Below are 13,351 nucleotides of genomic sequence, written 5' to 3' on the forward strand. Positions count from 1 at the left end.
TGTGCTTCCAGATTTCTAATGGAAGACCTTGTTTCATTCATGAAACTTACAGTGGCCTTAGATAGATCAGAGACTAGATTTGCTAAATTAGAAGCATTTTCTTCAGAGTTCTCTGTCTGTTGCTGAGTTGATGATGGAAAAGGCTTGCTATTGCTAAACCTGTTTCTTCCACCATTATTAAAGCCTTGTTGGGGCTTTTGATCCTTCCATGAGAAATTTGGATGATTTCTCCATGTTGAGTTATAGGTGTTTCCATAAGGTTCACCTAAATAATTTACCTCTGCTATTGCAGGGTTCTCAGGATCATAGGCTTCTTCTTCAGAAGATGCCTCTTGAGTACTGTTGGATGCAGCTTGCATTCCATGCAGACTCTGAGAAATCATATTGACTTGCTGAGTCAATATTTTATTCTGAGCCAATATGGCATTCAGAGTATCAACTTCAAGAACTCCCTTCTTCATAGGCGTTCCATTACTCACAGGATTCCTTTCAGAAGTGTACATGAACTGGTTATTAGCAACCATGTCAATGAGTTCTTGAGCTTCTGCAGGCGTTTTCTTTAGGTGAATGGATCCACCTGCAGAAGTGTCCAGTGACATCTTTGATAGCTCAGATAAACCATCATAGAATATATCCAGGATGGTCCATTCTGAAAGCATGTCAGAAGGACACTTTTTGGTCAACTGTTTGTATCTTTCCCAAGCTTCATAGAGGGATTCACCTTCTTTCTGTCTGAAGGTTTGAACATCAGCTCTAAGCTTGCTCAGCTTTTGAGGAGGAAAGTACTTGGCTAAGAAAGCCGTGACCAGCTTATCCCAAGAGTTCAGGCTGTCTTTAGGTTGAGAATCCAACCATAATCTAGCTCTGTCTCTTACAGCAAAAGGGAAAAGCATGAGCCTGTAGACTTCAGGATCTATTCCATTAGTCTTAACAGTATCACATATCTGCAAGAATTCAGTTAAGAACTGAAAAGGATCTTCAGATGGAAGTCCATGAAACTTGCAGTTCTGCTGCATTAGAGAAACTAATTGAGGTTTAAGCTCAAAATTGTTTGCTCCAATGGCAGGAATGGAGATGCTTCTTCCATGTAAATTGGAATTAGGTGCAGTAAAGTCACCAAGCATTCTCCTTGCATTGTTGTTGGGTTCGGCTGCCATCTCCTTTACTTGTTCGAAATTTTCAATCAAGTTGTCTCTGGATTGTTGTAATTTAGCTTCTCTTAATTTTCTCTTCAGAGTCCTTTCAGGTTCTGGATCAGCTTCAACAAGAATGCCTTTTTCTCTGTCCCTGCTCATAAGAAAGAGGAGAACAAAAGAAAAGAAGAGGAATCCTCTATGTCACAGTAAAGAGGATCCTTATTGTTAGTAGAAGAAAAGAAGAAGAAATTCGAACACAGATAGAGTAGGGGTTCGAATTTGGTGATGATGTGAGGAAGTAATGTTAGTTAATGAATGAATAAATAGAATAGGATGAGAGAGAGGGGGGGGATTTTCGAAAATTATTTTTGAAAAGGAGTTAGTGATTTTTGAAAATTGGTTTTTGAAAGTTGTTATTTTTTTTCGAAAATTTTTTTGAAATAAAAATAAAAATAAAATAATTAGTTAATTAAAAAGAAATTTTTGAAAAAGGGGGAGATATTTTCGAAAATTAGAGAAAGAGAGTTAGTTAGGTAGTTTTGAAAAAGTTAAGAAACAAACAAAAAGTTAGTTAGTTAGTTGAAACAAATTTTGAAAAGATAGGAAGTTAGGAAGTTAGAAAAGATATTTTGAAAAGATATTTTTGAAAAAGATAAGATAAGAAGATATTTTTGAAAAGATATGATAGAAATTAGTTTTGAAAAAGATTTGATTTTTAAAATCACAATTAATGACTTGATTCATAAGAAATCACAAGATATGATTCTAGAACTTAAAATTTGAATTTTTCTTAACAAGCAAGTAACAAACTTCAAATTTTTGAACCAAAACATTAATTGTTTAAGTTATTTTCGAAAATTATGATTTAAAATGAGAAAAAGATTTTTGAAAAATATTTTTGGAATTTTCGAAAATAACTAAGAATTTTGAAAAAGATTTGATTTTTGAAAAAGATTTTGAAAAAGATAAGATTTTCAAATTTGAAAATTTGATTTGACTCATAAGAAACAACTTGATTTTAAAAATTTTTGAAAAAGTCAATCCAAATTTTCGAATTTGATGAGAGAAAAAGGGAAAGATATTTTTTTGATTTTTGAAATTTTTATGAAAAACATGAAAATTATGCAATGCATGAAATTTTTAGATCAAAACATGTGATGCATGCAAGAATGCTATGAATGTCAAGATGAACACCAAGAACACTTTGAATGTCATGATGAACATCAAGAACATATTTTTGAAAAATTTTTAATGCAAAGAAAACATGCAAGACACCAAACTTAGAATTCTTTAATGCTTAGACACTAAGAATTCAAGAATGCATATGATAAACATGAAAAGACACAAAACAAAAAATCATCAAGATCAAACAAGAAGACTTACCAAGAACAACTTGAAGATCATGAAGAACACTATGAATGCATGAAATTTTCGAAAAAAATGCAAGATGCATATGCAAGTGACACCAAACTTATAATGTGACTCAAGACTCAAACAAGAAACAGAAAATATTTTTGATTTTTATGATTTTCTAATTTTTTTGGATTTTTATTTTATATTTTTCGAAAATTAAAAGAAAATTAAGGATTCCAAAATTTTTAATATGAATTCCAGGAATCTTGCCATGTTAGTCTAAAGCTTCAGTCCAGGAATTAGACATGGCTCACTAGCCAGCCAAGCTTTCAATGAAAGCTCCGGTCCAAAACACTAGACATGGCCAATGGCCAGCCAAGCTTCAGCAGGTGATCGTGGATCAACAGCGGGTAGATCAGGAACAGTAGCAGGTGGATTAGCTCCAACTAGCTTGCTCTTGATAACCAATTGCAAGCCTCAGTCCAAATGAATTTAGACATGGCTTTACAGCCAGCCAGGATGTAACATATAATTACATGGGCTGGAGTGATTAGTTGAATACCAATCCCAAAGTAGTTTGGGTATGGCTTTACAGCCAGATATGATTCAACATATTTCATGAAACACTAGAATTCATTCTTAAAAATTTTGAAGCCATAAAATAATTTATTTTTGAAAACATTTTTATTTTTTTCGAAAATAGATGAGAAAATTTTAGAAATATTTTTTGAAAAATTTTCGAAAATAAAATAAAAAGAAAATTACCTAATCTGAGCAACAAGATGAACCGTTAGTTGTCCATACTCAAACAATCCCCGGCAACGGCACCAAAAACTTGGTGCTGTTGCCGGATCAAACTTGGCACTGATGTTACTGGACCAAAAGCTTGCCGAAAACTCGAACAATCCCCGGCAACGGCGCCAAAAACTTGGTGCACGAAGTTGTGATCTCCAGGTTCTAACAAATCCTGGTAATGGCTCCAAAGCTTGGTGCTCTGATCTTAATTCATAATTGTCACAACTTCGATACAACTAACCAGCAAGTGCACTGGGTCGTCCAAGTAATACCTTACGTGAGTAAGGGTCGAATCCCACGGAGATTGTTGGTATGAAGCAAGCTATGGTCACCTTGCAAATCTCAGTCAGGCGGATTTAAACATGATACTTTATTAGATTAAAATAAACAATAAAAGGGATAGAGATACTTATGTAGATTTATTGGCAGGGATTTCAGATAAGCGAATGGAGATGCTTTTCGTTCCTCTGAACCTCTGCTTTCCTGCTATCTTCATCCAATCAGTCTTACTCCTTTCCATGGCTGGCTTTATGTGATACATCACCATTGTCAATGGCTACTTTCGGTCATCTCTCGGGAAAATGATCCAATGCCCTGTCACGGCACGGCTAATCGTCTGGAGGCATCACCCTTGCCAATGGCTTCATCTTATCCTCTCAGTGAATAATATGCTCACGCACCCTGTCACGGCACGGCTATTCATCTGTCGGTTCTCGATCATGCTAGAATAGGATTTACTATCCTTTTGCGTCTGTCACTAACGCCCTGCAATCGCGAGTTAGGAGCTCGTCACAGTCATTCAATCATTGAATTCTACTTGGAATACCACAGACAAGGTTTAGACTTTCCGGATTCTCTTGAATGCCGCCATCATTCTAGCTTACGCCACGAAGATTCAGGTTAGGAGATCTAAGAGATACTCATTCTAGCTTAATTCATGTAGAACAGAAGTGTTTGTCAGGCACGTGTTCATAGGGGAGATGGTGATGAGCGTCACACATAATCATCACCTTCATCACGTTCTTGGGTGCGAATGGATATCTTAGAAACGAAATAAGAAGAATTGAATAGAAAACAGTAGTACTTTGCATTAATCTTTGAGGAACAGCAGAGCTCCACACTTTAATCTATGGAGTGTAGAAACTCTACCGTTGAAAATATATAAGTGAAAGGTCCAGGCATGGCCGAGATGGCCAGCCCCTCTGATCTAAGAACCAGGCGTCCCAAGATGTCTAATACAATAGTAAGAGGTCCTATTTATAATAAACTAGTCACTAGGGTTTACATGAGTAAGTATTTGATGCATAAATCCACTTCCGGGGCCCACTTGGTGTGTGTTTGGGCTGAGCTTAAGTGTAGCACGTGCAGAGGCCATTTGTGGAGTTGAACGCCAGTTTCTGTGCCAGTTTGGGCGTTCAACTCTGGTTTTGGATCCTTTTTTGGCGCTGGATGCCAGATTTGGGCAGAAGGCTGGCGTTGAACGCCAGTTTACGTCGTCAATTCTTGGCCAAAGTATGGACTATTATATATTGCTGGAAAGCCCTAGATGTCTACTTTCCAACGCAATTGGAAGCGCACCATTTCGAGTTCTGTAGCTCCAGAAAATCCACTTTGAGTGCAGGGAGGTCAGAATCCAACAGCATCAGCAGTCCTTCTTCAACCTCTGAATCTGATTTCTGCTCAAATCCCTCAATTTCAGCCAGAAAATACCTGAAATCACAGAAAAACACACAAACTCATAGTAAAGTCCAGAAATGTGAATTTAACACAAAATTTATTAAAAACATCCCTAAAAGTAACTAGATCCTACTAAAAACATACTAAAAATAATGTCAAAAAGCGTATAAATTATCCGCTCATCAGACACCAAACTTAAAAATTGATACTAGACTCAAACAAGAAACATAAAATATTTTTTATTTTTATGATTTTATAATTTTTTTTGTGATTTTCGAAACTTATATGAAAAATAAAATAAAGAGAATCAAAACTTTTAATAAGAATTCCAGGAATCATGCAATGTTAGTCTAAAGCTTCAGTCTAAAAAGATTAGACATGTTTGGCCAAGCTTCAGCAGGACATTACATTCAATAGCTAAATTGATGAGAATCAATTAGCTTTTGTGATGGTGGGAACATCACCTTGAAACTCTAGAATTCATTCTTAAAAATTCTGAAGAAAAGATACCTAATCTAAGCAACAAGATGAACCGTCAGTTGTCCAAACTCGAACAATCCCCGGCAACGGCGCCAAAAACTTGGTGCACGAAATTGTGATCATTAACAATGGCGCCAAAGACTTGGAGCTCTTAAACGTGAATCACACTTTATCACAATTCCGCACAACTAACCAGCAAGTGCACTGGGTCGTCCAAGTAATAAACCTTACATGAGTAAGGGTCGATCCCACGGAGATTGTCGGCTTGAAGCAAGCTATGGTCATCTTGTAAATCTCAGTCAGGCGGATTCAAATGGTTATGGAGTTTAAGGTGATGAAAATAAACATAAATAAAGATAGAGATACTTATGTAATTCATTGGTGGATTTCAGATAAGCGTATGAAGATGCTTTGTTCCCCTTGAACCTTTGCTTTCCTATTGCCTTCTTCCAATCATTCATACTCCTTTCCATGGCAAGCTTTATGTTGGGCATCACCGTTGTCAATGGCTACATCCCGTCCTCTCAGTGAAAATGGTCCTGATGCTCTGTCACAACATCGGCTAATCAGCTGTCGGTTCTCGATCATGTCGGAATAGGATCCATTGATCCTTTTGCGTCTGTCACACTCCCCACAATCGCGAGTTTGAAGCTCATCACAGTCATCCCTTCCCAGATCCTACTCAGAATACCATAGAGAAGGTTTAGACGTTCTGGAACTCAGCAATGGCCGCCAATAATTCTAGCCTATACCACGAAGGTTCCAATCTTAGATTAGAAACCCAAGAGATACGCATTCAAGCTTGTTTGCATGTAGAACGGAAGTGATTGTCAGTCACGCGTTCATAGGTGAGAATGATGATGAGTGTCATGGATCATCACATTCGTCAAGTTGAAGAATGAATGAATATCTTGGAGAAGAAATAGACTTGAGTTGAATAGAAAATCAATAGTACTTGTATTAATTCATGAAGAACAACAGAGCTCCACACCTTAATCTATGGTGTGTAGAAACTCCACCGTTGAAATTACATAAGAACAAGGTCTAGGCATGGCCGAGAGGCCAGCCCCCAAACGTGAAAAGGTCTATCAAAGTATGAGTAAAAGATAGATGGTGTTAAAATACAATAGCAAAAGGTCCTATTTATAGAGAACTAGTAGCCTAGGGTTACAGAAATAGTAATTAATGCAGAAATCTTCTTCCGGGCCCACTTGGTGTGTGCTTGGGCTGAGCATTGAAGCTTCCATGTGTAGAGACTTTTCTTGGAGTTAAACGCCAGCTTTTGTGCCAGTTTGGGCGTTTAACTCCAGCTTTTGTGACAGTTTTGGAGTTAAACGCCAGAATTCTTGAGCTGACTTGGAATGCCTGTTTGGGCCATCAAATCTCGGGCAAAGTATGGACTATTATATATTGTGGGAAAGCCCAGGATGTCTACTTTCCAACGCAATTAAGAGCGCGCCAATTGGGCTTCTATAGCTCCAGAAAATCCACTTTGAGTGTAGGGAGGTCAGAATCCAACAGCATCTGCAGTCCTTTTTCAGCCTCTGAATCAGATTTTTGCTCAGGTCCCTCAATTTCAGCCAGAAAATACCTGAAATTATAGAAAAACACACAAACTCATAGTAAAGTCCAGAAGAGTGATTTTTATTTAAAAACTAATAAAAACATAATAAAAACTAACTAAAATATACTAAAAACAATGCCAAAAAGCGTATAAATTATCCGCTCATCAGTGACTCCGGTTCCCCTCTAGGGCCGAGACCAATGAACTCCTTTATTACTTATGTATTTTCAACGGTAGATTTTCTACACACCATAGATTAAGGTTTGGAGCTCTGCTGTTCTTCATGAATTAATACAAAGTACTATTGTTTCTCTATTCAATTCAAGCTTATTCTGATTCTAAGATATTCATTCGCACTTCAATATGAATGTGATGATCATGACAGTCATCATCATTCCTAACCTATGAACGCGTGCCTGACAACCACTTCCGTTCTACCTTAGATTGAATGAGTATCTCTGGGATTTCTTAATCAGAATCTTCGTGGTATAAGTTAGAATCCATAGACGGCCATTCTTGAGATCCGGAAAGTCTAAACCTTGTCTGTGGTATTCCGAGTAGGATCTGGGAAGGGATGGCTACGACGAGCTTCAAACTCGCGAGTGCTAGGCATAGTGATAGACGCAAAAGGATCAATGGATCCTATTCCAGTATGATCGAGAACCGACAGATGATTAGCCATGCAGTGACAGCGCATTGGACCATTTTCACTGAGAGGACAGGATGTAGCCATTGACAACAGTGATGCCTAACATATAGCTTGCCATAGAAGGGAGTATGAATAGTTGGATGAAGACAATAGGAAAGCAGAGGTTCAGGAGGAACGAACGCATCTCTATATGCTTATCTGAAATTCTCATCAATGAATTACATAAGTATCACTATCTTTATTTTATATTTTATTTATCTTTTAATTACTAAATCTCCATAATCAATTGAATCTGCCTGACTGAGATTTACAAGGTGACCATAGCTTGCTTCAAGCCGACAATCTCCGTGGGATCGACCCTTACTCACGTAAGGTTTATTACTTGGACGACCCAGTGCACTTGCTGGTTAGTTGTGCAAAGTTGTGACAAAGAACTAAGATTATGAACGTGCGTATTAAGTTTTTAGCGCCGTTACCAAGGAATGGAACCGTCACGATTTCTGCGCACCAAATTTTTGGCGCCGTTGCTAGGGATTGTTCGAGTTTGGACAACTGACGGTTCATCTTGTTGCTCAGATTAGGTAATTTTATTTTAATTTTAAGCTTTTTGTTTTTATTATTCTTATTTTCGAAAAAAATAAAAATAAATATTTTCAAAAATATATTTTTATTCAGAATTTTGAAGAATGAATTCTAGTGTTTCATGATGATCTGTTGAATCCTGGCTGGCTGTAAGCCATGTCTAATCTTTTGGACCGGGGTTTCAACTTATCATCACAAGAGCTTGTTGATCTTCACCCATTTGGCAGTTACACACATATTTGTTGTATACATGGGAGGTATCAATATCTGCTGAAGCTTGGCTGGCCATTGGCCATGTCTAGTGTTTTGGACCGGAGCTTTCACTGAAAGCTTGGCTGGCTAGTAAGCCATGTCTAATTCCTGGACTGGGGGTTTAGACTAACATTGCAAGATTCCTGGAATTCCTATTAAAAATTTTGAAATCCTTATTTTTCTTTTTCCAAATAATTTTCGAAAAACCAAAAAAAATTAATAAAATCGTAAAATCAAAAATATTTTTGTGTTTCTTGTTTGAGTATAGAGTCAATTTTTAAGTTTGGTGTCAATTGCATGTTTATCTCTTTCTTGCATTTTTCGAAAACTCATGCATGGTGTTCTTCATGATCTTCAAGTTGTTCTTGGTAAGTCTTCTTGTTTGATCTTTAAAATTTCTTGTTTGGTGTTTCTTCTTGTTTTTCATATGCATTCTTGAATTATTAGTGTCTAAAAAAATAAAAATTTTTAAGTTTGGTGTCTTGCATGTTTTCTTTTCTTAAAAATTTTCAAAAATAAGTCTTGATGTTCATCTTGATCTTCAAAGTGTTCTTGATGTTCATATTGACATTCAAAGTGTTCTTGCACATTTTTTCTTGTTTTGATTCATAATTTTCATGTTTTGAGTCTTTTTTATGTTTTTCTCTTTCATCTTTAAAAATTCAAAAATAAAAAAATATCTTTCCCTTTTTTTTCTCATCAAATTCAAAAATTTGAGTTGACTTTTTCAAAAATTTTTAAAATCTAGTTGTTTCTTATGAGTCAAATCAAATTTTCAATTTAAAAATTTTATCTTTTTCAAATCTTTTTCAAAAATCAAATCTTTTTCAATTTTTTTTCATAATTTTAAACCTTTCAAAATTATTTTCAAAATCTTTTTCTTATTTTTATTTCATATTTTTGAAATTAATGCTAACAATTAATGTGATTGATTCAAAATTTTTAAGTTTATTACTTGCCTAATAAGAAAGGTTCAATCTTTAAACTCTAGACTCATATCTTTTTAGTTTCTTGTTAGTCAAGTAGTCAACTTTAATTTCAAAATCAAATCTTTTTAAATTTCTTTTTCAAATCTTTTTCAAAATAAGTTTCAATTACATCTTTTAAAAAATCAATTTCAAAATCTTTTCTAACTTCTTATCTTTTTAAAATTGATTTTCAAATCTTTTTCAAACTAATCCTATCTTGTTGTTTCAATCATATCTTTTTCAAAACTACCTAACTAATTCTCTCTCTAATTTTCGAAAATCACCTTCCTCTTTTTCAAAATTCCTTTTAAAATTAACTAATTGTTTTAAATTTAATTTAATTTGATTTAATTTTTCCTTTCTTAATTTTCGAATTTTTAATTTAATTCTAATTTAAAAACAAAAATACTTTTATTTTATTTTATCTAATTTTCGAAAATTCTTCTCCCTCACCTCCTTCTATTTATTTATTTATTTACTAACACTCCTCTTCATCTAAGAATTCGAACCTACTTCTCACCTTTGTGTTTGGATTCTCCTTCTTCTATTCATATCTTCTTCTACTCACATAAAGGAATCTCTATACTGTGACATAGAAGATTCCATATTTTCTGTTCTCTTCTTTTTCATATGAGCAGGAACAAGGACAAGAACATTCTTGTTGAAGCTGATCTTGAACCTGAAAGAACTCTAAAGAGGAAGCTAAGGGAAGCTAAAGCACAACTCTCTGGAGAAAATCTGACAGAAATTTTCGAAAAAGAAAGAGACATGGCCGAAAATAACAACAATGCAAGGAAGATGCTTGGTGACTTTACTACACCTAATTCCAATTTACATGGAAGAAGCATCTCAATCCCTGCCATTGGAGCAAACAATTTTGAGCTGAAACCTCAATTAGTTTCTCTGATGCAATAGAACTGCAAGTTTTATGGACTTCCATCTGAAGATCCCTTTCAGTTCTTAACTAAATTCTTGCAGATCTGTGATACTGTTAAGACCAATGAGGTTGATCCCGAGGTCTACAGGCTTATGCTTTTCCCATTTGCTGTAAGAGACAAAGCTAGAATATGGTTGGACTCTCAACCTAAAGACAGCCTGAACTCTTGGGATAAGCTGGTTACGGCTTTCTTAGCCAAGTTCTTTCCTCCTCAAAAGCGTAGTAAGCTTAGAGTGGATGTTCAAACCTTCAGACAAAAGGAAGGTGAATCCCTCTATGAAGCTTGGGAGAGATACAAGGAACTGACCAAAAAGTATCCTTCTGACATGCTTTCAGAATGGACCATCCTAGATATATTCTATGATGGTCTGTCTGAATTATCAAAGATGTCATTAGACTATTCTACAGGTGGATCCATTCACCTAAAGAAAATGCCTGTAGAAGCTCAAGAACTCATTGACATGGTTGCAAATAACCAGTTCATGTACACTTCTGAAAGGAATCCTGTGAGTAATGGGATGCCTCAGAGGAAGGGAGTTCTTAAAATTGATACTTTGAATGCCATATTGGCTCAGAAGAAAATATTGACTCAGCAAGTCAATATGATTTCTCAGAGTCTGAATGGATTGAAGGAATCATCCAACAGTACTAAAGAGGCATCTTCTGAAGAAGAAGCTTATGATCTTGAGAACCCTACAATAGGAGAGGTGAATTACATGGGTGAACCCTATGGAAACACCTATAATCCCTCATGGAGAAATCATCCAAATTTCTCATAGAAGGATCAACAAAAGCCTCAACAAGGCTTTAATAATGGTGGAAGAAACAGGTTTAGCAATAGCAAGCCCTTCCCATCATCCACTCAGCAACAGACAGAGAATTCTGAGCAGAATCCATCTAGCTTAGCAAATATAGTCTCTAATCTATCTAAGGCCAATGTGAGTTTCATGAATGAAACAAGGTCCTCCATTAGGAATTTGGAGGCACAAGTGGGCCAGCTGAGTAAAAGAGTCACTGAAATCCCTCCAAGTACTCTCCCAAGCAATACAGAAGAAAATCCAAAAAGAGAGTGCAAGGCCATAGCCTTACATGATGTGGCCGAACCCAAAGAGGAGGAGGAGAACGTGAATCCTAGTAAGGAAGACCTCCTGGGACGTTCAGTGACCAATAAGGAGTTCCCCCTTGAGGAATCAAAGGAATCTGAGGCTCATCTAGAGACCATAGAGATTCCATTGAACCTCCTTCTGCCCTTCATGAGCTCTGATGAGTATTCTTCCTCTGAAGAGGATGAAGATATTACTGAAGAGCAAGTTGCTAAGTACCTTGGTGCAATCATGAAGATGAATGCCAAATTATTTGGTAATGAGACTTGGGAAGATGAACCTCCCTTGCTTACCAATGAACTAAATGCATTGGATAGGCAGAAATTACCTCAAAAGAAACAAGATCCTGGTAAATTCCTAATTCCCTGCAAAATAGGTACCATGACCTTTGAGAAGGCTCTGTGTGACCTGGGGTCAGGAATAAACTTAATGCCACTCTCTGTAATGGAAAAACTTGGGATCTTTGAGGTGTAAGCTGCCAGAATCTCATTAGAGATGGCAGACAACTCAAGAAAACAAGCTTATAGACTAGTAGAGGACGTACTAGTGAAGGTTGAAGGCCTTTACATCCCTGCTGATTTCATAATCCTAAACACTGGAAAGGAAGAGGATGAATCCATTATCCTTGGAAGACCCTTCCTAGCTACAGCAAGAGCTATGATTGATGTGGACAGAGGAGAGTTGGTCCTCCAACTGAATGAGGACAACCTTGTGTTTAAAACTCAAGGATCTCCCTCTGTAACCATGGAGAAGAAGCATGAAAAGCTTCTCTCACTGCAGAGTCAACCAAAGCCCCCACAGTCAAACTCTAAGTTTGGTGTTGGGAGGTTCCAACCTTGCTCTGAACATTTGTGAGGCTCCATGAGAGCTTGCTGTCAAGCTATTGACGTTAAAGAAGCGCTTGTTGGGAGGCAACCCAATGTTATTTAATTATATCTATTTTATTTTCCTTGTGTTATTTCGTATTTTATTAGGTTGATGATCATGTGGAGTCACAAAAACTACTGAAAAATCAAAAACAGAATGAAAAACAGCATTAAAAATAGCACACCCTGGAGGAGAGCAGTCTGGCGTTTAAATGCCAGAAACAAGCATCTGTCTGGCGTTTAACGCCAGAAACAAGCACCAAGCTGGCATTTAACGCTAGAAACAAGCATCTGCCTGGTGTTAAACGCCAAAAATAGGCTACATTTGGGCGTTTAACGCCAGAAACAACCAGCAATCTGGCGTTAAATGCCAAGATTGCACAGCAAGGGCGTTTTACACGCCTAATTGGAGCAGGAATGTTAAGTCCTTGACCCCGCTTGATCTGTGGACCCAACAGGATCTGTGGGCCCCACAGGATCCCCACATTTTCTTCTCTCTTCTTCACACCTTTTCATAACTCTCTTTCGCAAATACCCTTCACTAATCACCTCAATCACTCTTTCCCATCACCTCTTCACCACTCACATCCATCCTCTCTTCCCCATAAACCCCACCTACCTTCAAAATTCAAACTACTTTCCCTCCCAAACCCAACCCTAATGGCCGAACCCTATACCCCCCTCACTCCTATATAAACCCCTCACTCCTTCTTCATTTTCACACAACACAACCCTCTCTTCTTCTCCTTGGCCGAATACATCTTCATCCCCCATCTCCTCCATTTTCTTCTTCTTCTACTACTTTCTTTCTTCTTTTGCTCGGGGACGAGCAAACATTTTAAGTTTGGTGTGGTAAAAGCATAGCTTTTTATTTTTCCATAACCATATATGGCACCTAAGACCAGAGAAACCTCTAGAAAGAGGAAAGGGAAGGCAATTGCTTTCACCTCTGATTCATCTCAAAGGTCCATCAAGACCACTTCTATGAA

At 37.0% G+C, this 13,351-nt stretch overlaps 2 non-coding genes across 2 annotated transcripts; one reads left to right on the forward strand and one right to left on the reverse strand.

Annotated features, from left to right (window-relative positions):
* Positions 1-653: 653 nt before the first annotated feature.
* Positions 654-761, forward strand: LOC112780758 (small nucleolar RNA R71). The gene has a single exon (XR_003191574.1). It is a non-coding gene; the product is annotated as a small nucleolar RNA R71 (small nucleolar RNA).
* A 9,856-nt stretch (positions 762-10,617) lies between these two features.
* On the reverse strand, positions 10,618-10,725 carry LOC112780410 (small nucleolar RNA R71). Its single transcript, XR_003191250.1, has one exon. It is a non-coding gene; the product is annotated as a small nucleolar RNA R71 (small nucleolar RNA).
* Between the last annotated feature and the right edge of the window lie 2,626 nt (positions 10,726-13,351).

Source organism: Arachis hypogaea, chromosome 19, assembly GCF_003086295.3.
Source record: "Arachis hypogaea cultivar Tifrunner chromosome 19, arahy.Tifrunner.gnm2.J5K5, whole genome shotgun sequence".
NCBI lineage: Eukaryota > Viridiplantae > Streptophyta > Magnoliopsida > Fabales > Fabaceae > Arachis > Arachis hypogaea.